Source organism: Ascaphus truei, chromosome 1 (genome assembly GCF_040206685.1).
Source record: "Ascaphus truei isolate aAscTru1 chromosome 1, aAscTru1.hap1, whole genome shotgun sequence".
Lineage (NCBI taxonomy): Eukaryota > Metazoa > Chordata > Amphibia > Anura > Ascaphidae > Ascaphus > Ascaphus truei.
In genome coordinates, this window is record NC_134483.1 from 75,136,683 (window position 1) to 75,163,919 (window position 27,237).

The following is a 27,237-nucleotide window of genomic DNA, read 5'->3' on the forward strand; positions in this document are numbered from 1 at the left end:
TCACATAACCCAGCGTCGCCGCCCAGCATCACCTGCCCAGCTCAGCATCACGCGCACTGCTCAGCATCACGTGTACAGCACCACCTGCACAGACCTGCCCAGCACCACCTGCACAGCCCAGCACCACCTGCACAGCCCAGCACCACTTGCACTGCACAGCCCAGCACCACTTGCACTGCACAGCCCAGCACCACTTGCACTGCACAGCCCAGCACCACTTACACAGCCCAGCACCACCTACACAGCCCAGCACCACCTACACAAACCAGCACCACCTGCACAGCCCAGCATTACACACACATCTCAGCATCACCTGCACAGCACATCCCAACATCACCTGCACAACACAGCCCAGCATCACCTATGCAGCCCAGCTCAGCACCACCTGCACAGCCCAGCATTACACACACATCCCAGCGTCACCGCCCAGATCGTTGCCCTCCGCGTGGTGCATCCACAAGCTCCTAGTGATGTCAGTGCAGCCGGGACTTTTCTACAATAAGCGGTTCCTCCGCAGCCCCAGGTGGAATAAGAGGGGGAGAAGGAGACTTGGAAGTCGAGCCCCTCTTCCCCCTCACGGGTCTCGGCCCGCTCATCTGGGGTACCCGGAGGATATATATGGGTCTAGTTACCACCAAGCATGTCCCTGCCCCCCACACAATACACAACACCCAACAAACATAAATAAATAAATAAAGATCATCTCCATGTCAAATAGTGCCCCACATAGGGTGACACAGGATCTGGGAATCACACAGGATCTGGGAATCACACAGGATCTGGGAATCGCACAAGAAAGAAGTTAAACCCATATGATCTCATATAACAGAGATGATTAACATTTTATTAAAAAATAGTAGTATATATGGAGAAGATATGTTATATGGGTTAGAGGTATATTATTGTTATGTTGAGTACATGTGTATATATATATATGTGTATGTTTGTGTGGGTGTACATATGTTTGTATATATGTGTGTTATTACATATTACCAGTGGTTGACAGGTCACCGGGAAATCTACTCGCCACACGAGAGGGTCTGCTCGCCACCTGGTGCCGGGCGTGTGCTGCTTGCTCGCCCGGGGGTTGGGTCCACTCGCCCGGGGCGAGCAGGTGTGTGGGTTTGTCGAACACTGCATATTACTATATACGCTATATAAGATTCCGCTATGATAAATATCTGCTGTTTCGGTTTGGCTGTACACGGTGTGCTACGAGAAGGTCTATTATGTCACGTCATAAGGACTACATCAGTGATGGAGACTTTTCAGCACATGCGGACTCGTTCGATATAAATATATTTATCTCTATATGAAGAAGCGGGTTATATGGAGGATACATACAATACAATTTACATATTATTTGTCTCTACGGATTGAAATTACCGCACGTATTGTATCCATATGCTAATGTTTCTCGTGTCATATCTGCCTTATATGTTCGGGAAGATGGTGTGCAGACATATATATATACATGTTTAAAATTTCATAAGTTAGCTTAATTAAAGCTGTTTAGAAGATGTTCACATTAGATAAGATTACAAACATAAGGGCTCAACGGCCTAAGGTTACTGTTATTTTACCAAGGTTAACCCCGCTAACCCCATTACCAGTAATAGCACTATCTAGATTACAATCGGGATTCAAGGTTCATGGTCATTAAGGTCACTGTTAGTGGCACTGAGATGATGTCACTATCATTTTATGTTGCAGTTCACAAAATATGCTTTGCTTTTTCCTTTTTGAAAAGTGCCGGGGGAGATACTCCCCTTCGAGCATGTGTCCCCTTCATCGGTCCCCAAATATGAGGGACCGATTCCAAGACCCAGGGTGGGATATCTTCAACACAGGAGACTGGCCCATCTTTAAAATGGAGTCAGAAGACCCACCCTTTGGGCACAGGAGCTACTCTCGGGGGCTCCCGAGATACGCCCTTGTTTTTTGTTTATCCCTTTTTACAATTTTATTATTATTTTCTTTTTCCCGTTTTAGCCCTCTTGTCGCTTCCCCTGTCTTGTCTACCTTTCCCTGCCCTCTCCCTTTCCCCTCCCTCTCCAGGGAGCATGGATTCCACCCAGAGCGTCTAACCGACACGATAGTTTGGGACACATCCGCCAGAAACCTCAGATATAATTTCACAAGTAAGTATGCAGATCACTATATATATCATTCCCTGCTTCGTAATACATGGCGTTAACATTAATCTCTCACAATGTGAAGGGCTTTAATAGCCCAATCAAAAGAAAGATTGCCTTTACAGATTACAAAAGAAAACAAGCGGATGTGCTATTTCTACAAGAAACACACTTTAGTAATAATAGCTCCCCCAAGTTCCTAGATAGGGGCTTCTCCCAATTTTATACAGCATCAGCATCGGTCAAAAAACGTGGGGTAGCCATCGTATTTAACAACTCAATCCCATTTATTCTCCAGACAATCAAAAAAGATGTAGATGGTCGTTATATCATTTTAACAGGGACCATACATGAGCAGCCTATTACGTTGGCCTCCCTCTACGCGCCCTGTACACAGGATGCGTCCTTTTTTGACAGATTCTTCCGCCTGCTAAACTCAGCAGCTAAGGGATACACTATAATAGCAGGAGATTTTAACATCACAATGCAATCCTCAATAGACAGATCAGGGGGAAATGACTCCGATAATAAAAAAGCTCAAAATTCCCTGCACAATGCCCTGAAAGATAATCAATTAGTAGACATATGGAGGGAGCTCCACCCTACGACAAGGGACTACACTTTCTATTCCCACCCACACACCTCATATAGCAGAATCGATTATCTCTTCGTTTCGTGCCACCTGGTCCCTAAGGTCAATCATACAAAGATCCATGATATTTCATGGTCTGACCATGCACCAATTGAGCTCAGGTGCAACAATATTCAGACCAATAGACCAGGCGCAAACTGGAAACTTAATGAATCCATTCTTAAAATACCCGAAACCTGCGAAACGATAGGTCAAGAAATAACTCAATTCTTTGAGATAAACACAGGCTCTGTGGAGTCCCATATGACTTTATGGGAGGCTCATAAAGCAACGCTAAGAGGCATAATAATTAATCTCACTGCTAAAAGAAAACGAGTGAGGGATTCCAAAATTCGGACGCTCCAATCCAAATTGAATTCCCTTTCATCGAGTCATAAGACCAATCCCGATCCACTTACGACACAGGAACTTAAAGATACAAAAATTGAATTGAATATGTTATTGACTTCCCGGGCAGATAACTCCCTATGTTGGTCTAAGAGGAAGTTTTATGAAAAAGCTAACAGGCCGGATACGATGCTGGCGCGCGCACTGAAAGATAGGCAATCTAAGTTTAATATCCAAGCTATACGCTTACAATCGGGTGTACTTACGGCCAATCCTAAAAAAATAGTGGAAGAATTCGGTTCATTTTATGGCTCCCTATACGACGGTAAGAAGGTGGCACACAATAACAACACGAGCAGCGCACTAAGAGATTTCTTAGCCAGCTCAAAACTGGAGAGATTGACAGAGCTAGACAGAGAAGCTATGGGCGCTGACTTCACATTGGAAGAAGTGTCGCAGGCCATCAAGGAGCTTAAGCCATCAAAGGCACCAGGCCCTGATGGCTTTTCGGGGCTTTATTATAAGAAATTTTCCGAATCACTTGCTCCAAGGCTGCTCCAAATGTTTAATGCTATCTTAGCAGGAGCCCCTATTCCTGGGGACATGCTGCGGGCGTCTATATCACTTATACATAAACCTGGCAAGGATCCGCTAAATTGTAAAAGCTATAGGCCAATATCTCTAATTAATACCGATATCAAAATATATGCGAAATTATTGGCCAACAGATTAAGTCACATCCTACCCAGACTAATACACCCAGATCAGGTCGGTTTTGTTAAGGGGAGGCAGGCAGCGGATAACACCCGACGATTTATTGATCTGTTGGAATTGGCTAACAAAAATAACACACAAAGCATGCTATTAAGTCTGGATGCAGAAAAAGCTTTTGATAGGATAGACTGGCCATACTTAAAAGAGACGCTCGCGGCATTTGGCTTCGGAAATCGGGTGAGTAGAGCGATTATGTCACTATACTCAGGCCCAACCGCCAGGGTCATACATCAGGGCTTCCCCTCGGTCCCATTTCAAATCCAGAGTGGCACAAGACAGGGATGCCCTTTATCTCCCCTCCTGTTCGCCCTATGTATTGAACCCCTCGCGGCACGAATTCGAGATAGCCCGGATATCTCAGGGTTAAACGTTTACTCCCAATCACATAAAGCGGCCCTCTATGCTGATGATATCCTATTAATTATCTCCAAACCCCTTACGTCATTACCTAACCTGTTTGACCTACTAGATAAATTCTCCAAGGTCTCAGGTTTCAAGATTAACCAATCCAAATCTGAAGCTCTGAATATCAACCTCCCTAGACATACAGAGAAATTACTGAAACTAAATTTCAATTTTAACTGGCAAAAGAACTCGATAAAATATTTGGGGACCTATATCACCAAAGATGCAAAAAGCATCTATAAAGCAAATTATCCCAAACTGATCTGGACTCTAAAACAAGACCTAATCAGATGGTCTTCCAAGAAGATTTCTTGGATCGGAAGGATTCACAGCGTTAAGATGAATCTACTTCCCCGTATCCTATACCTCTTCCAGACACTACCTGTGCCACTCAAACTGAAGGACATACTCTCACTTCAGTCTGGAATATCTAATTTTATCTGGGGAGGTAAAAAACCGAGAGTAAATAAGTTATCTATGAAGAGACCTATTTTAGCGGGTGGCCTAGCGGTACCCTGCCTGTTGTCATATTTTAAAGCGGCTCAATTAAGCCAGGTCATACAATGGCATTCCGACCCCAAATTAAAAAGATGGGTTGAGCTCGAACATGCAGCTTGCTCCCCTTTAGAGCTTAACAATTTGATTTGGCTACCTAAAACATCAAGGAAAAACACTATTTTACCGCTCACCTCAATAGCTAACTCCTTATCTGTTTGGGAAGCATCAAGAGTAAAAAACTCACTTACTTCAGCAAATTCCCTGATGTCACCCATTTGGAATAATCCTAGCTTTGCACCGGGTCTTATTGGTCATAATCACTCAATTTGGAAACAAAAAGGCTATACTAGACTCAAAGATCTGGAGGGCCATGATCTAAAAATTAAATCTTTTGACCATATCAGACTAGAAAAAGACATCCCCCACACTGAATTCCATAAATACCTCCAGCTCAGATCATTTTATAATAAATTTGCCCCATACCCCCCATTGGCGAACTTTGAAAAGCTCTGTCGGGCAGAAACCGACACTAAGGGACTCATATCTACGATATACAGAGAGGTAATCGAGCCTGCAATCTCAAAGCACCAATCACCTACATTCCGTACCCAATGGGAAAGGGACCTAGGGGAGACCTTGGACGACGAAGAGTGGAATGCTATATTCATAGGAGCCGCAAAAAGTTCTATATGCACCACACTGAAGGAGAACGCATATAAAGTTCTTATGAGATGGTACCTCACCCCACTCAAATTATCTAAGTTTATACCAGGGTCCTCCCCATTGTGCCCTAAACAATGTGGAGGAACAGCTGACCTGTTACATATGCTGTGGTCTTGCCCGCTGATATACCCGCTATGGGAAAAGATCAGAAATTGGATCCAGAGAGTTTTCGATCTCACTATTCCCCCAGACCCGTGGCTGTTTCTCATGAACAGACCCCTAAAGAACCTATCAAAATCACACAATAAACTAATTGCACATTTTGCTCTAGCTACGCGGTGCGAGATCGCAGCACTATGGAAACGCCCCGATATTCCAATTATCCCAAAGATTCGGAATCGTATTTGGTTTATCTGCCAGATGGAAAAGTTAACGAGCTTAGTTAATGACACTGGTGACAATTATCTAAAAGTTTGGGCCCCCTGGCTTGCCCAAACAGACATCCCTGGGGTAGAGCGTAACACAATTTGGCTATAATAGTAATAAATGCGTTCTCCTTTGGGGGCATGAGAACCAACCCCACACCTAGAACCTCATACTCCTTACGCCCAATCACTTATTCTACAGAAAAGCCTCACTAGTTGATACATAGTCCTCACGCTGTCCTGGTGTTCCCCAGATATATTCTTATTCTTGTCCTTGGATACACCTTCCCCCTCTCCTTCCCCCCCACCCCCTCCTTTACCTCCTCCCCCCCACCCCCCACCCCTTGGTTTTTTTTTTTTTTTTTTTTTTGTTGTTTATATATTATTATTTACCCCAGTACCTTACACATGACGATTCCCACTCACGTGGTTAAGTAGGGCTCGAAAAACTACGTGAGTTTATTATGCTCTTGTTATTGTATATGATATGCTAAATATGCACCTGATGTCTTTTTTTTATGTATATCATGCATTTATAATAATAAAATACAAGTTATAAAAAAAAAAAAAAATGCCTTCAGGAACGGAACCTTTCATTTAAAGTGTTCCTATGGGAAAACGTGTTTCCTTTACAACGTTTCGCTATCCAACTCCATTTTGAGTAATGCATTGTGTCGGATAACCGAGGACTGCCTGTATCTACATAAAGACATCATGTTAAATGGACTAGGGTGTTCTGAAAGACTCATGGCACCATATCTGGTAAGAGATGGCTGACTAGGTGATTTTCTTTGGATAAATACAGACAGTAAAAGCTATTAGAGCATAGTGGAGTATTTATTCAGCCAACGTTTCGGTCTTACACAGACCTTCCTCTAGGTGGACCCCTGCTGAATAAATACACACCACAACCATTATTTTGTCTACATCTGCGTCGCACCAAAGGCGGACGCCTGATGGGTTTCCCCAAGATCTGCTCCCCTCTGCACATAACCAGCATGCTAAGAGTTAATCTCCGTTTGCTGTGTTTTGCCAGCCCCACCCTCTGGAATGCTAATGCCCTTGGAGGACAAAAGAACTCTCAAATAACAGCTGCATTCATTCTGAACCCCTTCAGTCTACATCTGCGTCACCCCAAAAGGTGCAGCCAAAGGTGGTCAGCCATTTGCTGATGTTAAAGCTTCTCTATTTCAATCTGAAACTCTCCAATCCTTTTATCCCCTGCACCCAATTTTCCAACTCTAACTATCCATGAAATGTCTGTGAATTGACTGTAGACCCCAGTTCATTAATGGAACCATGTATTGTTATAACTCTGTGCATAGGACATACTTGAAAAACGAGAGGTAACTCAATGGATTACTTCCTGGTAAAACATTTGATAAATAAATACATTTTGTTATCCTGCAGTGATACAAAATAAATAGAATCTTTTACATATATGTATTAAATGTTACTTTGTCAAGGTCATTATAAATCTCTAAAAAAAAGTGTGTATTTTACCCATTTGGAGTATTTAAAAGGATTGCCTTGTCTCTCTTCTTATTTTAATAGATTATAAAACATGTTTTCTGACAACTAAAAAAGGTGAAGTACAGTTGTGACAGTGGTGCTAGCAATCAGCTGGTTTAGCTCACACTGCCTAGAAAAGTAGTTGTTGGGGGTTCTAGTCCTGTTGACACTATTCCAGTAATGAGGTTGGTATCTTGGGCTTATGATCAACTCTATATAGTTTGTATGGAAAACCTTTTAGGAAGAGTGTGAAGCGACCCGTTTAAATATACTTTGCATAGCCATTAGCAAATCTCCCTGTCAGCTACCCAAGGTGTGCTCCATCTTCAGCACAGACGTGTCACCCTAATTTATTTGGAGGGACGTTTGAGGGGAGATATAGATATATTTTACACACAAAATTAGAAAGAAAAGGTGTCTATCCCTCTCTAACAATCCAGAAACAGATTGTCAAAAATGAGTCCAGGAACTGATTTTTCTTGGTCTTGGGAGAAAAAATTCCGAAATTGTGAATTGCACTTAGAGATTCACGGTCCAAAGGAACTGGCCGTTCTGTGGCGGATCCAAGTCAGCAAAAAAAAAAAAAAAATAATAATAATAATCCCAATCTCTACTTATCAGTTCCTCCAGTTAATACACTTTGTGATATTCTTATGTAACCCTGCTAACCGCCCCCCCCCCCCCCCCCACCCATCTCAAAATCGGGGCATTTACTGGGGAGCTACACTTACTAGAGGTGTGGTGCTATACCTGTTAGGTTCACAGGAGGGCCGAGTCTTCTGCATGATGGTATGAGAAATGACGGGACAGGCTTAACAGGATCTCTGTATTCGTTGCACAGTGGTATCAGCGCCTCTAGTCCCATGGTTCCTGAATAGAATTGGGGACTCCCTATGGAACACACACACACACACACACAACACACCAAAGACATCCAGGCAGGTATATGTCAAAGGGTATACTTTATTACAACCACTGCAGCTCATCACACAGTGACACAGTACAGCAGCAGATCACAGTTTGAGTGGTACACACTCCCTGGTATTCTGGGGTGCGGGTCAATGATGTTACTCATGCCTGCCCTCGCAATGGGGAGGAACTTACAGCCCTGGAGCAGATCCTGCTAGCTGGAAAACAGGGCTCCAAAGACACAGTATGTTTTGTTGCATTCTGCCAAGAGCTTTCTAGAAGGGGCGGGCAGATGACATCAAACCTATCACGATAGGATCTCTCTCTCTTGCCATGAGTCACCACCCACCTCAAGTTACTCCCAGGAGAAGCACAAGTGGGGTCAATTGCCCACAGGTTAATTCGGTCATGTCTGCAGCTATCAGGACTTACAGACAGAGCAGGGAAGTACAGGCACAGATGACAAACCTGCTATACTTATATTTAAAAGTCCTCATGGCACACAATACTAACACTTGCATCTTAAATATTCCCATATGAAAAGGGTAGATTCTTCAATTTACATAATTTGCTCCAGGAATCCAATTCATTTGTTAAACGTTCATATAAAAATGGGAAAAGGAACTGGGCTCTGTAGTATCTACTGAGGAATGAGAAGCTCTCTCTGCCAACACATCTAAACTCTTATTATGTATGAATATAAAAAGGAAATGGTTAAGTAATTTTCCGTTGGCATACGATTCCTGCGAGAATTTATAAAATGTGTACAAATGCCTTCAAACGGTTGTTGGAGAGAATGTCGCTTTTTGAGAATTAATGTCTCATATAGAATGATCTTGTCCCCAAATCTCGCTCTCTCTCTACCACCTGCTCCCAGATTGTTGTTGTAATTAAAGGCTTAAAATCATAGTTGATATTCCAAGAGACCCATATATTGTGCTCTTAAACTAAACGGGTTTCTCAAATTCCCAAATATTGGCATCACATATTTATGGCCACTTGATGCTCAATAGAAGGTAATTGGAAGCATCTATATATCTACACATCTACATCTATACATCTATACATCTACATCTATACATCTATCCATCTACATCTATACATCTACACACACATATACATATATATATATATATATATCTCTCACTGGGTTCAGATAAAAATAAATAAATACACGCTGACAGTTCACCCAAATTAAGATATTCACAGGTTGCGTTGATTAATGATGGACGTGCATTTGTATCTTTTTCTGCTAATTTGCCCTTTCGTTTCTTCGACATTTTTCTAAACGATACTGAAGTGTACAGAACTTGAAGAACATTTTCTATTTTGTGGTTTACCTTATTCCCATCCCTCCCCCCCTCTGGTTATATTAAAATATATGTTAACCTTGTAAATAAACACATACATACAGTACATACTGTACTCATCTTAGATGGAATCCCAGTTGCTATCATTTCATCTACAATTATCCCCAGTCAACCAAGAGTCCAAATTCTCTGTTGGTTATTAGTGTATCAATCTTCTCATGAAAAATCTCCGAATTCATGCTGAACCTATTTTATGGTACATTAGTCTTGCAGTACGAACAGTATATTTAAGAATAATAATTGTTAAAGGAATAATTTGCTGGTACTAGTAAAGGATAGTTTACTTTCACACCCATCACCAACTTCAATAATGCAGCATAGTAGCCCTATTAGAAATAAGAACATTTAATATTCTTCTTTTAATAAAACAAACTAAACAGACGTTCAGGAGTTAAACTTTTCTCTTGTACAGGCCAGGAATATTAAGCATATATTGAATTGCCTGCAGATACTGTAGCGGTTTAATTATACCTTTGCGAAGACAAAATGTAAGGCTATAAAATCAGTGCTCAAAAAGGATTTTCTTTTTTTTCTTCAGTTACTCCAACAAAGAGCTTAACATTGAATATATTTATTGTGAGATATGTTCCTTAAGTATTGTCAATAGAAAACGGATAATGAAGGGAATGGATTTTCTGCAATCTCTGTGATTTGCAGCACTCATTTAAAGAGGCAATCCATGCAGAGTTTTTTTTTTATACACAGAATTGAAGCAGGGAGTCACCGGAGCTGGACTCCCTGCTCCCGGAAGTACTTACCTCCATGGGGGGTGCCCGTGGCCACTAAAGGGTTCACATTATGGGGGATTTTCAAATCTGCCACGCCCTGCGGGCCAATAGGAAGCAGTGATGACACCTGGTGCGGCTTCCTATTTGCCTGCAGGGAGAGGTAGCTTTAAACTGCAGAGAGATACCAGTACCTCCTTTCGAGGCAAGCATCTCTGGAGTAGGGGGTCCCCAGAACAGAAGGGAATTCAGGTCCAGAGAACCCCTGCTTCGAGTGTATATATATAAAAAAAAAAATGCATGGGACCCCCAAATATTACAGATTTCAGTCCTTGCAGGTTAACAACTGCAGAACATTTATGTAACCCCGAGTACGAAGGACAATTCCTATAGATAAACTGTTCTGCAGGTTAATAGGTACATGATCATTCCACCTAATCAACTAGCAATATATTAAAAGTTGACAATGTGGGAGGTGATCAGCTTCAGAAACAGTGCCTAAGGCATCAACAGAACTCCCAACACAGACAGGTAACCAAACAAATGCAATAGAAGAATGATGCTTGTATCCTGTTATTAAGCGATGTTTACAGAATCCAGAACGTATGAAAACATTCACTTTTAGCTTGAATTGGGTGTAAATATGATGATTTTTTTTGGTCCTCTGATTATTTTGAAATGTAAAAAATTAAATGAGTTGTGTTGCTTTAACGGGTTTTGATAGCCGTGATTCAGAAAGGTTGCAACTTGAGCTAACAGTTAAATGATTTGGTCTCCAAACTACAGCACCTCAGAGTTGGAACTTAATGAGAAACTGAATGGTGGAAAGAAATGTATTTATAGACACAAAGCACGTTAAAAAGGAACAGCCCCCACCTACGATGAAAGTGAACTAAGGACAGTGCCATGTTTAGTACGGTAAATAAAGCTGGTTGGTATCCAAATATTTTTTTATTATTTTTAACGGTCTGTGCAAACTCTTGATTTACATACAGTAACAAGTCTCAGTTAATCATGTTTACAAAATAACTTTGAAAAATTACTTACAAATCCTTAAAGGTGTTGGATTAAAACAGGTCACTTTCACTACTGAAATAGTGGGTCCCTGCCTGAAATGCAAAATGATTGGCAGCTGCAAAGCTTGGCAGTATATATACCACTGAAAACAAAATCCAAAATTGGAATAACAAGATCCTATGACAAAGAAATTCATCAATTGCAAGTCAATGAGGGTGATCCATATGGCCACGTGTAAATGTGTAATGAAGTATGTGGGCAAACACATGGGAACCATCAGAAACTAGATACTCCCATATCAAAGCAAGGAGAAATAGGGTGCTCAACCCCAGTATAACTTCATCCAGATAAAGACTGTTATTACAGTATATAACAATTCATGAAGAAACCAGTGGGAGCGAGTATAATATATAGACCATTGAGTCACTTGAATAAACACATGAAAGTACTCAACTATTGCAGTCTTAAAGTCTCTAACCCACTCGCATCATCTCCAGGAATAATCAGTTGCGTGCCAGCCATGAAGGGAAATCCAGAAGCAGTAAGAAGAGAACAAATAGCGCACAGCCAGGGAGCCAGGTGGAGATAAAAATAAAATTCCATTTATTTCAGTGCATTGCTGATGACATCTTCACCCCGTTGGGAGCAGAAAAACACACCTCCTATGTGTTTCGGACCGGTAGGTCCTTTATCAAGGAGTCTGGTAGATGGAGAAATCAGTTACCTTATATACCCGTAACTTCATTAAACTAATTAGACAAATCTGTGCACGATCGTGTAAAAATCCCCATTGTGCATGCGCGTGACGTCACGCGGGGCGCCACCACAAAGGCACCAAGGCCTGTGGGGCGTTTGTCTAATTAGTTTAATGAAGTTACGGGTATATAAGGTAACTGATTGCTCCACCTACCAGACTCCTTGATAAAGGACCAACCAGTCCGAAATGCGTAGGAGGTGTGTTTTTCTGTCCCCAACGGGGTGAATATGTCATCAGCTATGCACTGAAATAAATGGAATTTTATTTTTATCTCCACCTGGCTCCCTAGCTGTGCGCTATTTGTTCCCTTACTACTCCCATATCAAGACACGTGAATCAAGTCCACAGGGGACACACAACATGCCTACAATTTCAATGCATTAATCAAGTCTTGGGGTATTAGAACAGTTGACTTGGATATCGTTCTACAATGAACTGAGGAAAAATGGATATATACCCTGGGCACCCTGACACAAAGGGCCTGAATGAAGGCTTTGTATATTCAGCCCTCTTATAAATTACAAGTTTGAGAAAGTTGGAAAGTGCAAGTAGGCAGAACACTGACAAAAACAAAAAACACTGTAGAATTATAATATAGTAACAATGTACATCAATTGAATACATTTGAAATTATATAGGCCCATAAAACTAAACAGACGTTCAGGAGTTAAACTTTTCTCTTGTACAGGCCAGGAATATTAAGCATATATTGAATTGCCTGCAGATACTGTAGCGGTTTAATTATACCATTGCGAAGACAAAATGTAAGGCTATTCCTAACAGAATCAGGGCTCTGCTTATATACTGTACCACAATCTAGATTACAAAAGAAATCCATAAAACCAGTAGTCTAGCACAGGGGTGGGCAACCTATTTTTCAATGTAGCCACAGGTGTGGCGAATTAGAAGTGAAAATAGCCACAGCATGTAAAAATTGAGGCATTATGTTGCGCATGCGAAAAATTTTAAACAACACACACTGATTGAACAAGTTTATAAATTCTCCCATCACAACCCCCCTCATCCTCTCACCCCCCTCTTCATTGTCCTCTCACACCACCACCACTACCCTCCTCCTCATCATCACCTCACCCCCATCTCATTTAACCCCCATCATCATGATCTCCCCCAGTCCCTTTCAGCAGTCCCCCTCATCATCAAGCAGCCCCCCGTCCTATGTGTAGGGCACATAGGAGGGTGCATAACGCGCGGGGCGTAGGGCAGGGGATCTGTGGCGGCGGGAGGCGGTAACTCCACAGCAGCAGTGGGGGCAGGGTGGGTGCCGTGTGGACAGGCTTGGTGCAGCTGTGGGGAAGTGGGGGTGGTCTTGGCAGCATGGGAGGGGATGCGGAGGGCAGCGTGAGTGGGGATGATGAGGACAGCACAAGAGGAGAGGGTCAGGGCTGCGCGAGAGGGGAGGTTCAGGGCAGCGCAAGACGGGAGGGTCAGGCCAGCGTGAGAGGGGAGGGTCAGGCCAGCGTGAGAGGGGAGGGTCAGGGCAGTCTGAGAGGGGGTGGTCTGGGAGCATGAAAGCAGCATGAGTGGGGATCTGGGCAGCAGGAGAGGACATCAGGTTCTGATGGGGGTACCTGGGCATGGGGGAGGGGTATCCTAAGCCTGGTGGTGGGTGCTTATGCAGGCTGTGGGGGTTTAAAGAGGCTGTGCTGGGGGCTGCTCCCCGGGTCTATGGCTCATGGTGGAGCTGATCAGTACAGCCAAAGTCACTCTCAACCCCCTGATAGTGGCTGGGGCCGGCTGGCTTCTCCCTCCCTGCACAGCTGAGGAGCAAGCACCGGAGTGAGGCTGGAGAGCTTTCTCTCTGTGCTGCTGCAGCTTCTCCTGTCCCTGTGGCTGCCTGTGCGGTAAGAAGCAGGGGGGAAAAAGGGAGGGGGAGAGGAGGAGAGTGTGAGAGCTTCCTCTCCGTGCTACTTCTCTTGTCCCTGTGGCTGCCGATGCAGTAAGAAGTAGGGGGAGGGGAGAGGGCTTCCTCTACGTGCTGCTGCTCTTTCTCCTGTCCCTGTGGCTGCCGGTGCAGTAAGAAGCAGGAAAGGGGGGGGGGGGGAGAAGGGGGCAGAGGGGCTAGGCTACCATTCGTCACAGTTTCACTGCCAATTCGCCACACCCTGGCCATTGCCCACCCTGGGTCTAGCATCATTATTCCAGCTCCTGGAAAATAGAACTATTTGTAAGCAGCAAGATACTTTTTACGATTCTGTGAAAAAATGTACAGCACAATGGCTGTAAACAGAAACAGTTTTTAGATACAATTGTACTCATGATTAGATCTGTGAAATAACACAGTTTCGAGGAATAGCAGCCATGCGTGTAACACCACTATTATGGGCTCTTTTAGTGCTTGTGAAACAGTCCAAGAGGTGGTAACAGTCCTCTGGCTACTTCCCATTAGTCCAGGGAACAAATCAGGGAAAAGGGCTAATAGCCTGCTAGCTACCGAGCAAAGAGCCAATTGGTAGCCACCTGGCTTCTTGGCTGGTTTGGTGGGGACCGTTACCCCAAAACATCCTGGTTCTCTTCAGGAACACAAAAGGGAGATGTGACTAGGACCCTCCTAGCTACCTAGCCCTGTGTGGTGGGGATCACCAGCTGAGGGGGTGGATACCCCAAAATCGTACATCTGGGGGTCGCCACAGCTCACTCCTGAATGTCACTGAGGTCCTGCAGCCACGCTGGGATCATCAATGGGGGGGTGACTGATGACCCTCCCCCACGATCCAGCTCTCAAGTCTCCAGCAGACGCTGCCCACAAATACTGCAGCATCCGTGCCGAAGACCATTTGCGGCACTCCATACAGGGGCTCTCACACAGGCCCCTGTCAGCTCTATTTCAGACAGGGGAGGACAATGCTTCAGCTTTTAAATGGAAGTCCTCTCAGCAGGTGGTCGGTCTCTCCCTGGTTCCCTACAATGAGCCTAAGGTAATTGCATTAAAAATAGTCCAGGCATAGTCCCTGGAAAGGCAAATGCATGGGCTTCCCCTCCCCATGCATGTCTGAAACAGCCCCACAGATTACAGCTCTCTTGCAAATTAAGTCCAGGGAACACATCACTGTACACACACACACAAACCTCTGGTGCCCAACATTAACCACTTGGATATCAGAGTACAATCCAAACGACAAAAGGGAAGCAGAACAGGGCTTCACCTTTAATTTTGGAATTTAAAATTGCTGATGCAACGTGTGCGTGCGAAATAGCTATATATGTTCGTTAGTATTAGGCGATTTCCTTTTTTATTTGGAACGATTTATGTCATAGGACAAGCTTTCGAGAGTTTTCCTCTCTGCCTCATGTCAACAATACTGATTGACAAAAGGAATCTATGGCTAAAACAGTGTGGGAGAGCGGGGGGGGGGGGACACAGATGTACTGTAGATTAGGTAGGGCGAGAAAGTTTTTGAAGACATGGAAGGGTGTAAAACTGTGACAAGGAACAGCATGGAGGGGGAAGGTGTGGATAAAGAGAGATGGAGAGGCAGACAGGATAATGAACCAATTCTGATATGGGGTTTCTCACACACTATCTGCATGAAGTCCTTTTGTTTTGGTGTCAAAGTTTAAATGTTTTCCCTTCTTGGGTGTGTTTAAAACATTTCATTGAGGATTTTTATTTTTAAATCATTTATGGAATGATCCGGTTGTGAGAAATGATGTCCGACAGGTGAGCAGTATCTTCCTTCTTCGTAGTGTAGTATAGAGCAGCGGTGCGCAAACTGTGGGGCGCGACCCCCAGGGGGGGCGCGACACTGCCGACGGGGGGCGCGGGGTTTACAGAGGCCCCGCGCGCTTCCCGAAGGCACTTAAATTAAGTGCCGGGGGAGCTGCAGGGCCTCTGTAAACCTAACTTACCGTGGCTCTGGCGGCTTCCTCCCTGTGTTGCCATGGCAACGCGGCGTCAAAATGACGCTGCTAGGTCATGTGACGTCACGTTGCTATGGCAACGTGACGTCATTACGCCGGAGCGCGGGTAAGTTGGGGTTGGGAGGGGGGCGCGGGAGTGAGGGGACAGCCGGCAGGGAGGCGCAGGGAAAAAAGTTTGCGCCCCCCTGGTATAGAGTGTCTGTGCATATTCATTCTGCCTTAAAGTTTTTGGCTGGTTTCCCCAATGTAGCATCCTTGGTCACATTTGTTGCATTGAACCATATACACCACATTCCTGGATGTGCAGCAGTAAGATCCTTTAACATTGAGTTTTCCATGGTTGTGACTGGAATGTGGTGTATATGTTTCTCACACACAATCAGAATAGTTTGTAATTATCCCGTCTTTCTCTCTTGTCCACACCTTCACCCCCCCGCCATGCTGTTACTTGTCACCGTTTTACACCCTTCCATGTCTTCACTTTCGCACCTTATCTATAGTACATCTGTTTTTTTACCCTCCTCTCCCAAACACTGTTTTAGCCATAGATTCCATTTGTTAATCAGTATTGCCGACCTGAGGAAAAGAGGAGAACTCTCAAAAGCTTGTCCTATGACAAATTGTTAGCCACCGCCCCCCCCCCCCAGTGTATCACCCAATACTGAAGAAATCATTTATTCTACACTAACAAAGCTGCTAAATAAATTTATTGTGAGCACATTCACATGTCTTAGGCCTTGGCCATGTTTAGCGCTTGCTGGCAGAAGCGTGCTGACGCGCGCTCCCGCTCAGCACTGAGCCCCTACAGCCGCAATTAGAGCGGCTTTAGTAGGGGCTCACCTGCGCTTCCGCACGCTTGCGGAAGCGCAGGTCTTAGGGGAATTTAAAATTCCCCCGCTTGCCGGCGCCACAGGCCGGTCACATGAGCGGTTCGCCCAATGAGGGCGAACCAGTTCCGTGACATCACTGGCCCGCCCCCGGCCAGTGACGCGCCCACCCCCGCGCCCCCCCCCCCCCCCGACGGCCCGCTGACAGCGTGTGCGGTAAGCAACCGCAAGGCCAGGGAAAGCACCCGCTTTCCCTGCGCCTCAGCACGCCAGCAGGGAGCGAGGCCTTAGACAGGTCTGCAACCCTGCCTTTCAACCATTATCACGTAGCATACAGTGCTTCCACTGCAGCAAGGGATTCTGGGAAACGACATGCAAATGAGCAGACGTGCCACCTTTGCCTGAAAGACCATATAAGCAAATGCAATGGTGGTGGGGTTTTTTGTTGCCTTTTTCACCCACCATAACATAAAATTATTTTTATGGGAAAATGTATATGTAACATTTAGCATTCACGCAAAGCCATTAAATAAATCTTACATTCTAAATCAACGATTAAATTTTTTTTTTAAAAAGGGTGTGTAAATTGGCCAGTGCCTCCAGTACACGTTGCAAAGTAGAAGAGAAACTGTAACTCCTCCACTGCCTGAGGATTCAGGGAACCCCGAGTGAGTTGTATACCATCGGTCAGAGCCTAACACAGCTCACAGAGAAGTCCTGCAATAATCCTTTTAAAACATAAGCCCTCCCCCCTCTGTCTGTCTACCCCTCCCCCCCCCACTCCCAGCCCCCCTTCCAGCCCCCCCCCCCCCACCCCTCCCCCTCCCTTATCCCCAACTATTAAAAAACAATGTTGGCTAGCATGCACTCAATACAGTCGAACTTAAACAGTTTTATGTTATTGAAAAGTATGTACTCATTCCTGTAAATGTCAATGCAAATAAAAAAGATTGATACAAAAAAAAACATAACAGCGCAGTCTGCCAGGGCTCTAGGTTAAGGTCTCACTGTGTGTCTGGGTAAGGCGACAATACACCTGCTGCGGGGATTAAACAAAAACTACAGGAAGAGGGAGAAGTTTCCTCCCATCAGCCGAGCCCAGAGCCCAACCTCTCCAACTGGTATTTCCATATTATCCACCTCTCTTAACCAAGGCAGCAAGAAAGGAAGCAATGGCAAGAAAAGCAGTGACAGTTTGCGGCTGCTTGCCTATAAAACCAGCATTACATATTCTGACTGAAACTTCAGGCTGCCCGTGTCTTGCAACTTCAGCCCCACTGTAACGGCATAACTGCACGCACATCAAGAGTTTAGCTAGCATGCTTTTATATTAGCTATACATTTGTTTAATAACAAGGCCAATATCCCAAGTAAGAGCAATACAGTCGCAGGGAAGAAAAGCAATCTTTAGCCTTCATAAGTCTTGTTTACATGCACGTGGCAAACAGGTTTTTACAAGGTATTAACTCCTCCTGTGCTGGATTGGCTAGCAATACACAGATGTGGAGAACAATGGATATGAACCCCATTGCTGCCCTTTCAGATGGCAAAAAAGGTTGATGAGCTTTTGTCTGGTTGCAATAGACGTCCTACTCCAGAAACGAAGAATTGTGTTTAAATAAATAAGATTGGAAAAAAGGCACAATTTTAGCAGCAAGTGTAAATTAGGAGTGAGGAAGGAAAATCCAAAACAACACCTTCATATACCAAAACAACACCTTCATATACTAAATAACACCTTCACATACTACACATTAATCAGGTTTAAATGAAATTACCTTTTCCCTCCAATTAGTATCAACTTTTATATGAATGGTGTGGACTTATTCCACTGTGCATTGTGGGAAGGAGCACAACAACATTGTATGATTTTTTTATTATTATTATTATTATGGTTTTTTGTTTTTTTAAAGGAGTACAGATACTGTATGTCAATATACACAGACAATGGGAAGGAGGAGATGCCCATCACAAGGAACTTACCATCTAGAACTATGTATAACTACAGTATGAAAAAGTTAATCAGCACTAAAATCAGATTTTTAGGTGAATGTGATTAAAGTTTCACAATGAAACTACACAATGTAAAATGTCTGGTCAAGAAAATGAAGTTAAGCAATGGGACGGTGCCAAGGATGGGGTTAATAGTGTAGGCCCAACTGCTTCTAATCAACTACCAATGTACAACTGCTAGATACAGAAAATAAATATAATGACTAGAAGCACTTCCTCTAAATATACTCATATTTAATAACGGATTAATATAATAAAAATATCACAGGGCTAGAACGTGAACATTCACAACCTGTTATACTATCACTAAAATCCTGACTTCAAGTGATGACCAATCAAATGAATGGTGAAGATAAAATGATTTATCCAAGACTTGACAGAGGTGGTTCCTACCTGTGGTTGCAGGGGTGAGTGAGGCGTTTGATCTGTTCCTGCATCACAGCCCAGCAGCTAGTCCCACCTGTCAGGTCTATTCATACTGCGCTTATACCAAGTTTGTTTGTGAGTGTACATTTTTATGGATACTCCAATTAAATCCATTTAATACATTGATCATACACTATGGGGCATGTGCTTCTGAGAGATTGATATATAGAGATAGATAATACACACAGAGACACACTAGAATGCCTGATTTCTGATGGTGCTTAACACCTCACCGCACCTATTGTGCAAACAATCTTTTCCATTAACTTTCAAGTTAATATTTACCAAACCCGATAAATATCATACATATAACCAGGACTGCCCTGATGACATCAATAGAGTGTGGATTACACGTCAAAAGATTCAAAAGGGAGGAGCTTTTGAGAAGTTTGTAGGTAACCAAGTTATTATGATTAATTTCCATTTACACAATCTGTCAGTGTCACAAACCTTCAAGCTGCTAAACTGGTTATTTTGAGGCTGTGGGGTAGTGAAGCAAACATCTTCCTCAAAGGCTGATAGATCACAAATAACAATTGCAGTTGGACAAACTGCTCAGGCTTTGCAAGTAGTGACAGAAGTTTCATTACGAAGGGAGTTAGAAACAGTGCACCAGAATGGCTGATAAAGCATGCATTTGTATTTCAACGTTAACAGCTCTTGAACAAAGAGGCTATTGATTGATACGTTAAAAAAAAAAAAAAATTAGGATATATATTTCAATAACTCCCCCTCACCTTAAATTTTAAAACGTAACAAATACGTAGACAAATTACAATACAAACCTGAAAAAGCCCATGGACATAAACAGATCCCAATTCGTTTAAAACACCACTAGTCCATAAATTATATCATTCTTAAAACACTTATTTTGGGCAGAATAAGAATGCACATTTTTGAGCTAGAATGTGGTTATACAAGTATCCCTTTGATCAAAATGTTAAGCGCATGGTGTAGTAAAATCTGGATTAAACGCTTAAATCTCAACCAAAATTAATTTCCCTGCAGCACAATGCATGCAAACACCACAAGTCATGAGGGTGGTGTATATCATTCATTCCAGAAGAATGTGGCACTCCGGAAAACGGTTAAACAAGCCAGCTGTACTGTAAATACATGTTTGCTAATACATTCAAATGTGTAAAGTTTAGGAGCATGATGATCCCTGTTGGAGAGCAGAAACTTTTGCACATCAATGTGAACAATATTCCTGTAGTCTCAAATTATTTCATTCACAAGAATCTTTTCCTGCCAACCCTACTGAAGTTATCACAACCTGAACAAAATCTACATTAATCATCTAGTGCACAACCCATACACATACTGTACACTTGTTTCCCCCAGAAGGAAGAAACCCCTTAAATTAGACTAAACCCACAGTAAAAAAAAAAAAAACATCTGAAATCGCAAGGGAAGAATATACGGTTACGGATTTGAGATTACTAGACTAGCACATGGATCAGACACAAGTCAAGACTCAGAAGGTGAACACCAAGCCCCTTGGCAGAAGTTGGAATGTAAAATACAGACACACCCAGTGAACACAGGCTGAGAGACTAGTGAGAAGAAACACACACACAAGAAATGTTCAGCTGAAATAAAGAGCACATGGACACGCTGTCAGTAGTAGCATGATTACTGTGCTGGGGGGGGAGAATAAATGGTGTAACAAAAAAATACAGCATGTACTTACCAGGAGCTGCACCTATTCCTCTTCACAGAGCAGATATCACCGCAGCACAGGACAAGGTTAAAAATAAAAAAATATATAAAGCGGCTCCGTGCTGCTTCAGATGATTGCACATAAGGTGGGTGGACTGATTCATTCACAGCCACATCCCCTCTCTCCGGGCGTTCCCACGTTATCCATGCGAGTGGGGAGTGGCTACAGCCTCAATCCTCATCCCTATTGAGTAGCAATGCATGACCTTGATAGAATAGCCCAATTACTGCATATACAGGTAGTCTCACGCCTGGGCGGTTTTACACTTCCGCAGACAAGTCCTCCATTGTAATATCTGATGCAGATCACCAAGGCGAACAACCACGTTGTGGCTTGCACTGAGGTAGTGTGAAGTGTGATGGTATTACTTATAGAGCAGGGGTGCTCACCTCCAGTCATCAACACCGCCAACCCATGTCAGAATTTCAGGATATTCCTGCTTCAGCACAGGTGGTTCAATCAGTCCCTGCTTCAGCACAGGTCTTGGACTGAGCCTCTAATTAAGTCACATTGTGCTGAAGCAGAGATCCTGAAAACCTGACCTGTTTGGGGGGGGAGCTACTTTTGTATTTGCAAACTTTTTGAAGAAATAGGGATCTACTTTAGAAAGCCTCTCTCCACTCCTTTTTTTTGTTTAGTTTATAACATGGATATCGCTTACATATTTCTAAAATACAGCCCAATGTGCTGTGCCTCAATGTTTCATAAGCCACTTTGATCGTTGGCACTAAAATAAAACAAGTCATGTACCATTTCTAAAAAAAATGCTTCATGATTTAAGATCATTTTAAATGTAAATCCCAAAGCTTACCTTTATACAATGTAATAGTAAATTCCACAACATATTCAGTTCATGCTGCTTGGAGCCAGTTGGGATTAATACATATCTGAAGAAAGAAAAATGTTAAGCAGTTTAGTATGGCAGTGAAAGGTGAGTTGGAAAGAGGAGAGTTGCGGTTTCCATTGAACTTTTTAGAAGTTTCGAAAAATCCATGAAAAATGAGATCAAACTTGTGGGGCCAAAAGTTCAACCGATATGGCCAAATTGTTAACAAATGTTTGCCCTTTTAGAGTGGCAAGGGAGCAGGCCCACATATGTTTAAAAAAAAAAAAACAGACTGTGTGATATATATATATATATAATATAAATATATATATATATATATATATATATATATATATATATATATATATATATATATATATATATATATATAATCACTAGTGTGCACATGCACATGTCTTAGACAGGTCTACAACCCTGCCTTTCAACCATTATCACTTAGCATACAGTGATACCACTGCAGCAAGGGATTCTGGGAAATGACATGCAAATGAGCACACACTGTGTCACCTTATGCCTGGAATATCCATACACATGGAGCCCATTTAAGCTGATGCATCGCCGTTCACACAGCTTTTAAGCACAGCATGGGACTAGCAAAGCATGTCAAACCACTCACAGACATGTTTCAACCTTGATGGTTATCATCAGTGTGAGGTTGGTTTATACTTGCTTTGCAATATATTGCAAAGCAAGTATAAACCAACCTCACACTGATGATACCCATCAAGGTTGAAACATGTCTGTGAGTGGTTTGACTTGCTTTGCTAGCACCTCCCTTGAGAAAGGTCCCGTTCCGGGACCGAAAAGTCTGTTTGGGCAGCCTATTTTTGTACCTATAGAGAGAGTTTGTCAAAATGCTCAAATACCTAGCTTGTATTGAAAGGTAGTAAGTCCAATAGCATATGTAGGTGTATACAATATACAGGTGAGTAGGTCCACAGCCAAATATAACCAGAGTTCCCTGAAAACTGAGAGTGAATGAGAAAAACCCACAATTCACAATTTTATTGGGAATAATAAGGCAGTAAGGCAATAATAAAGGTTAGAACTCACGAACACCTCCATGTAGGGTAGACGTGCTGCTGCTGAAGTAATTCAGATTGAGATGAGTAGAGCACAACCAAAAAACGGGAGTCAGGAGAGGATCCAAAGTACAAAAATCTTTAATGGAGTCAATGCAGCATAGGAAAAAACCTCGTACGCGTTTTGAACGTCTTGTTCTTTATCAAGGAGTAAAGAACTAGTGCAGATCTGTCCCCTTTTAACACAGCTGATCCGCCGCCGTTTTGCGCCCAAAAAAAACCTCCACCCCCCCGCAAGCGCCCAAGCAGACGCAGGACACCCGCCAAGCATGCTTTGAGCGCCAGTGCGCTCAGCGCTAGCGGGGACTCAGCCTAAGCTCCAAAACAAAACAAAAAACATATTTATTAATAATGAATGAGTTACAATTAAAGAAAAAGGGAAAAAGAGACCTATCTGCAACACACATTAACCCAATAAGGGTAAAGTAAGTTAAAAACATTAATAAAAACAAAATAAAGAAAATAATGATGAAAAAAAAGGAAAAATTATGAAAATGTGTCTAGTTAAAAGAAACCTAATGCTGATATATGGTGATTCAACAATAATTATATATATACAGTATATATATATATATATATATATATATATATATATATATATATATATACGTGTATATGTATATATATGTATATATATATATTTATATTATATATATATATATACTACAGAGCATATGCATACTGAAAAAATTAATAAACATTGAAGAATTAATTCAGAGAATGTGTACAAAATTCATGAATAATCATGATAAGGATAATGAAGAAAATCATAACAAACATAAAAAACATGAAAAATTCATGAAAAATTGAACATCAATATCAAAATCATGACAGAACCAAACAGTAAGAATGATTATAGACCCACTGTTTAAATACATAATAAATACAGTCTACTGCAGGAATCATCATTCCTTATACCCCAAGACAAGGATTGTCATAGGGTATTCGGTAAGGATATCTAAGAAGGGAATCAGTATGGATTCTATTTGAGAAAGTGACCCAAACTCCAATCTACATTCATCCCCAAAGGGAAGCGTGTTTGGAGCATAAAGATCCAATACGCTTCCCTGCGGTCCAGCAGATTGATTAGATCAGCTCCTCTTTTGTGTTGATGTACTAATTTGATTCCCAAAAAAGAAAAATTCCTTATCCCACCTGACCCACATTCTACAAAGTGTTTAGACAGTGGGTGATTCAGGTCTTTATTCCTAATTAGTTTAAGGTGCTCCTGTATTCTGGTCTTTAAAGCCCTCGTGGTTCTTCCCACATACCTTCTACTGCACACACATGTAATTAAATACACCACATGATAACTATTACAGTTAATAAAACTGTTCATTTTGTAATTTTTGTTATTAGTCTTACTGTGATCAACAATTTGGTGGGAGCTGGGGAGGAAAAAGGTTGATGGTTTCATGTGTCTGCATGTGATACATGCGCCACATTGAAAGGAACCATTAGTAATAAAGGACTTTTGTCTAATTCCTGAAGTGGAAATATCACTGGGGGAAATGTAGGAACCGATTCTCTTAGCACGTCTAAAGACAAATTGTGGACCCTAATTAATGTATTTATTCAATATCGGATCCATTTCAAGAACCCCCCAGTGCTTTTTTATGATAGATTTAACACTGTTGCTTTGTTTGTTAAATTGAGCGATAAACAAAGGAGAGTCATTTGACAGCCTGTTCTTAGATTTATTCCCCATCTTTTTATGTTTGATATGCGGTGATACTTTATGCAATGGGAGGAGTGGATCTATCTGTATGAAATGCTGTTTGAAAAGCCTCTCTTAGATCACAAACAGGATAACCTCTATCCACAAACTGTTGGGTAAGACTGAGAAAGAAAGCACTCCAAAGTAGAGCAATTCCTCCTCAGTCTGAGGAACTGTCCCTTGGGTATCCCCCTGATCACCACATTGGGATGGCAGCTGTCCGCCCTTAGAAATGTGTTCCTGGAGTTAATTTTCCGGAACACATCTGTTTCTATATTCCCATAAACATCAATGAATAGTTGGAGATCCAGAAAATTAATGTGTGTTGGTGAAAATTAACTGTGAAGTGCAGATTGTATATATTGTGATTAAGATAATTAATAAAAAAAATTCAGTGTAGTGTGATCACCCTTCCAAATGATAATAAGATCATCAATAAATCTTTTTATTACGAAAGGTATTGTGACTAGAAAAAATATAATGTGATTCCCACCACCCCATAAAGAGATTTGCATAAGAGGGTGCAAAGCTTGTGCCCATAGCTGTGTCAACTTCCTGGAAATAAAATTTGTGCTCAAAAGTGAAAAAATTATGTGTGAGAAGAAAAGAAATAGCGTCTAAAATGAACGTGGATTGAAATAATGATGTTTCTGGATTCTCCACAAAATGGAGAATCAGCTGTATTCAATACATTGGTCACGTTGGTATTGAATACAGCTGATGTTGATTTATTTTGGTGTCCGGTGATTGGTTAATTGTCCTGGATGCACTGGGTGTTGGGATATATAAGGAGGGTCACAGGCACTTGACCACTGCATAACCTTGATGAAGGTCCCTCTGTGGTGACCGAAACGTTGGTTGCAGTGCCCTTTTGTTTCAATACAATTTTTTGTTTGGATGACTACTTGCAGTATGCTGTCTACACACAAATATATTGGAAATAGCCGTGTTATTCCAGTTGCGATAGTGCAGAATAAATGAGTTCTTCATTAAAAGAAATCTTTCCCAAACCTCCCATTCTTGCGTTCCGGCAACCACCAAACCTCAAATAGAAATTAGTCAACAGAAAACTTAATAACGAACTTAAAGACACTGATAATGGCACAAAACCGTGCAACAACAAACGTTGCAAACTCTGCAAACATATATGCCAAGATCCCACAGCCAGTCACAACCATGGAACACAAAATGTTAAAGGATCTTAGTGCTGCACATCCAGGAATGTGGTGTATATGATTCAATGCAACAAATGTGACCAAGGATGCTACATTGGGGAAACCAGCCAAAAACTTCAAGGCAGAATGAATATGTACAGATACTCTATACAACAACACGAAGAAGGATGATACTGCTCACCTGTGGGACATTATTTCTCACAACAGATCATTACATAATGGAATGTTTAAACGCACGCAAGAACGGAAAACATTTGAACTCAGAATGATAAGACTCTTTGACACCAAAACAAAAGGACTTCATGCGGATATGGCATTTCTCACACACTATCAGAATTGTTTGTAATTATCCTGCCTCCCTCTCTCCTTATCCACACCTTTCACCCCCCCCCCCCACATCCCCACAGCATCTCCTTCCCCCTCCATGCTGTTCCTTGTCACTGTTTTACACCCTTCCATGTTTCAAACACTTTCTCACCCTACCTTATCTACAGTACATCTGTTTTTTTTTGTTTCTGTTTTTTTTCCCTGCTCTCCCAAACCCTGTTTTAGCCATATATTCTATTTGTTAATCAGTATTGCGACCTGAGGAAGAGAGGAGAACTCTAGAAAGCGTGTCCTATGACATAAATGTTGTCCAAATAAAAAAGATATCACCTAACACTGAAGAATATATATATATATATATATATATATATATATATATATATGATGTTTTGTTGAATAATACAAGATTTTTGATATTCATTTGGAGTGCTGCCTCTGATAATCGTCCACGTGCGGTATCATATTGCCTATTTATTTGTACAGGATTTGCACCCATTTTTTCTATTCAGACAGAGTGCCTATGGTTCTTTATTACCAGATATATATATATATATATATATATATATATATATATATATATATATATATATATATATCCTGTGAAGGGTTTTTGTCACTTTTTTTTACTCACCATAACTTAACTCAGTATTATTATATATATATATATATATATATATATATATATATATATATATATATATATATATATATATATATATATATATATATATATATATATATCCATTATGAATTGCTTGGCATGATAATTTAGAATATATTGTTGATTTGAGTAAATCTATAATGTAATGCTTTCAAGGTTATAAAACTGAAGCACAATTATGAGAGAGGAGAAATTGGAATTTGCACTTAAAGTGACCTGAGGCTGTAGCAACTATGCTCTGTCTCCACATTATATCTTAAATGTAATCTGATGGTTTCAGAAGGGAGGAGTTGTTCTGAAACGCCTCTTCAGGTTGTTACAATTGCTAAGCAAAATTACATTTAAAGCATCTTGCTACACAAGGTTGTTAGCTCCCTGTTTTGCAGACATG

The 27,237-nt window shown here is 41.8% G+C and overlaps 1 protein-coding gene across 1 annotated transcript in view; it reads right to left on the minus strand.

Moving 5' to 3' along the window:
• The window catches only part of LOC142489242 (very long chain fatty acid elongase 7-like), an 85,967-nt gene extending 64,806 nt beyond the window's left edge, over nt 1-21,161 (minus strand). The window contains exon 1 of the mRNA XM_075589680.1: nt 21,008-21,161. The gene's annotated coding sequence lies outside the window, so the exon portion shown is untranslated. The remainder of the gene's footprint in view (nt 1-21,007) is intronic.
• Between the last annotated feature and the right edge of the window lie 6,076 nt (nt 21,162-27,237).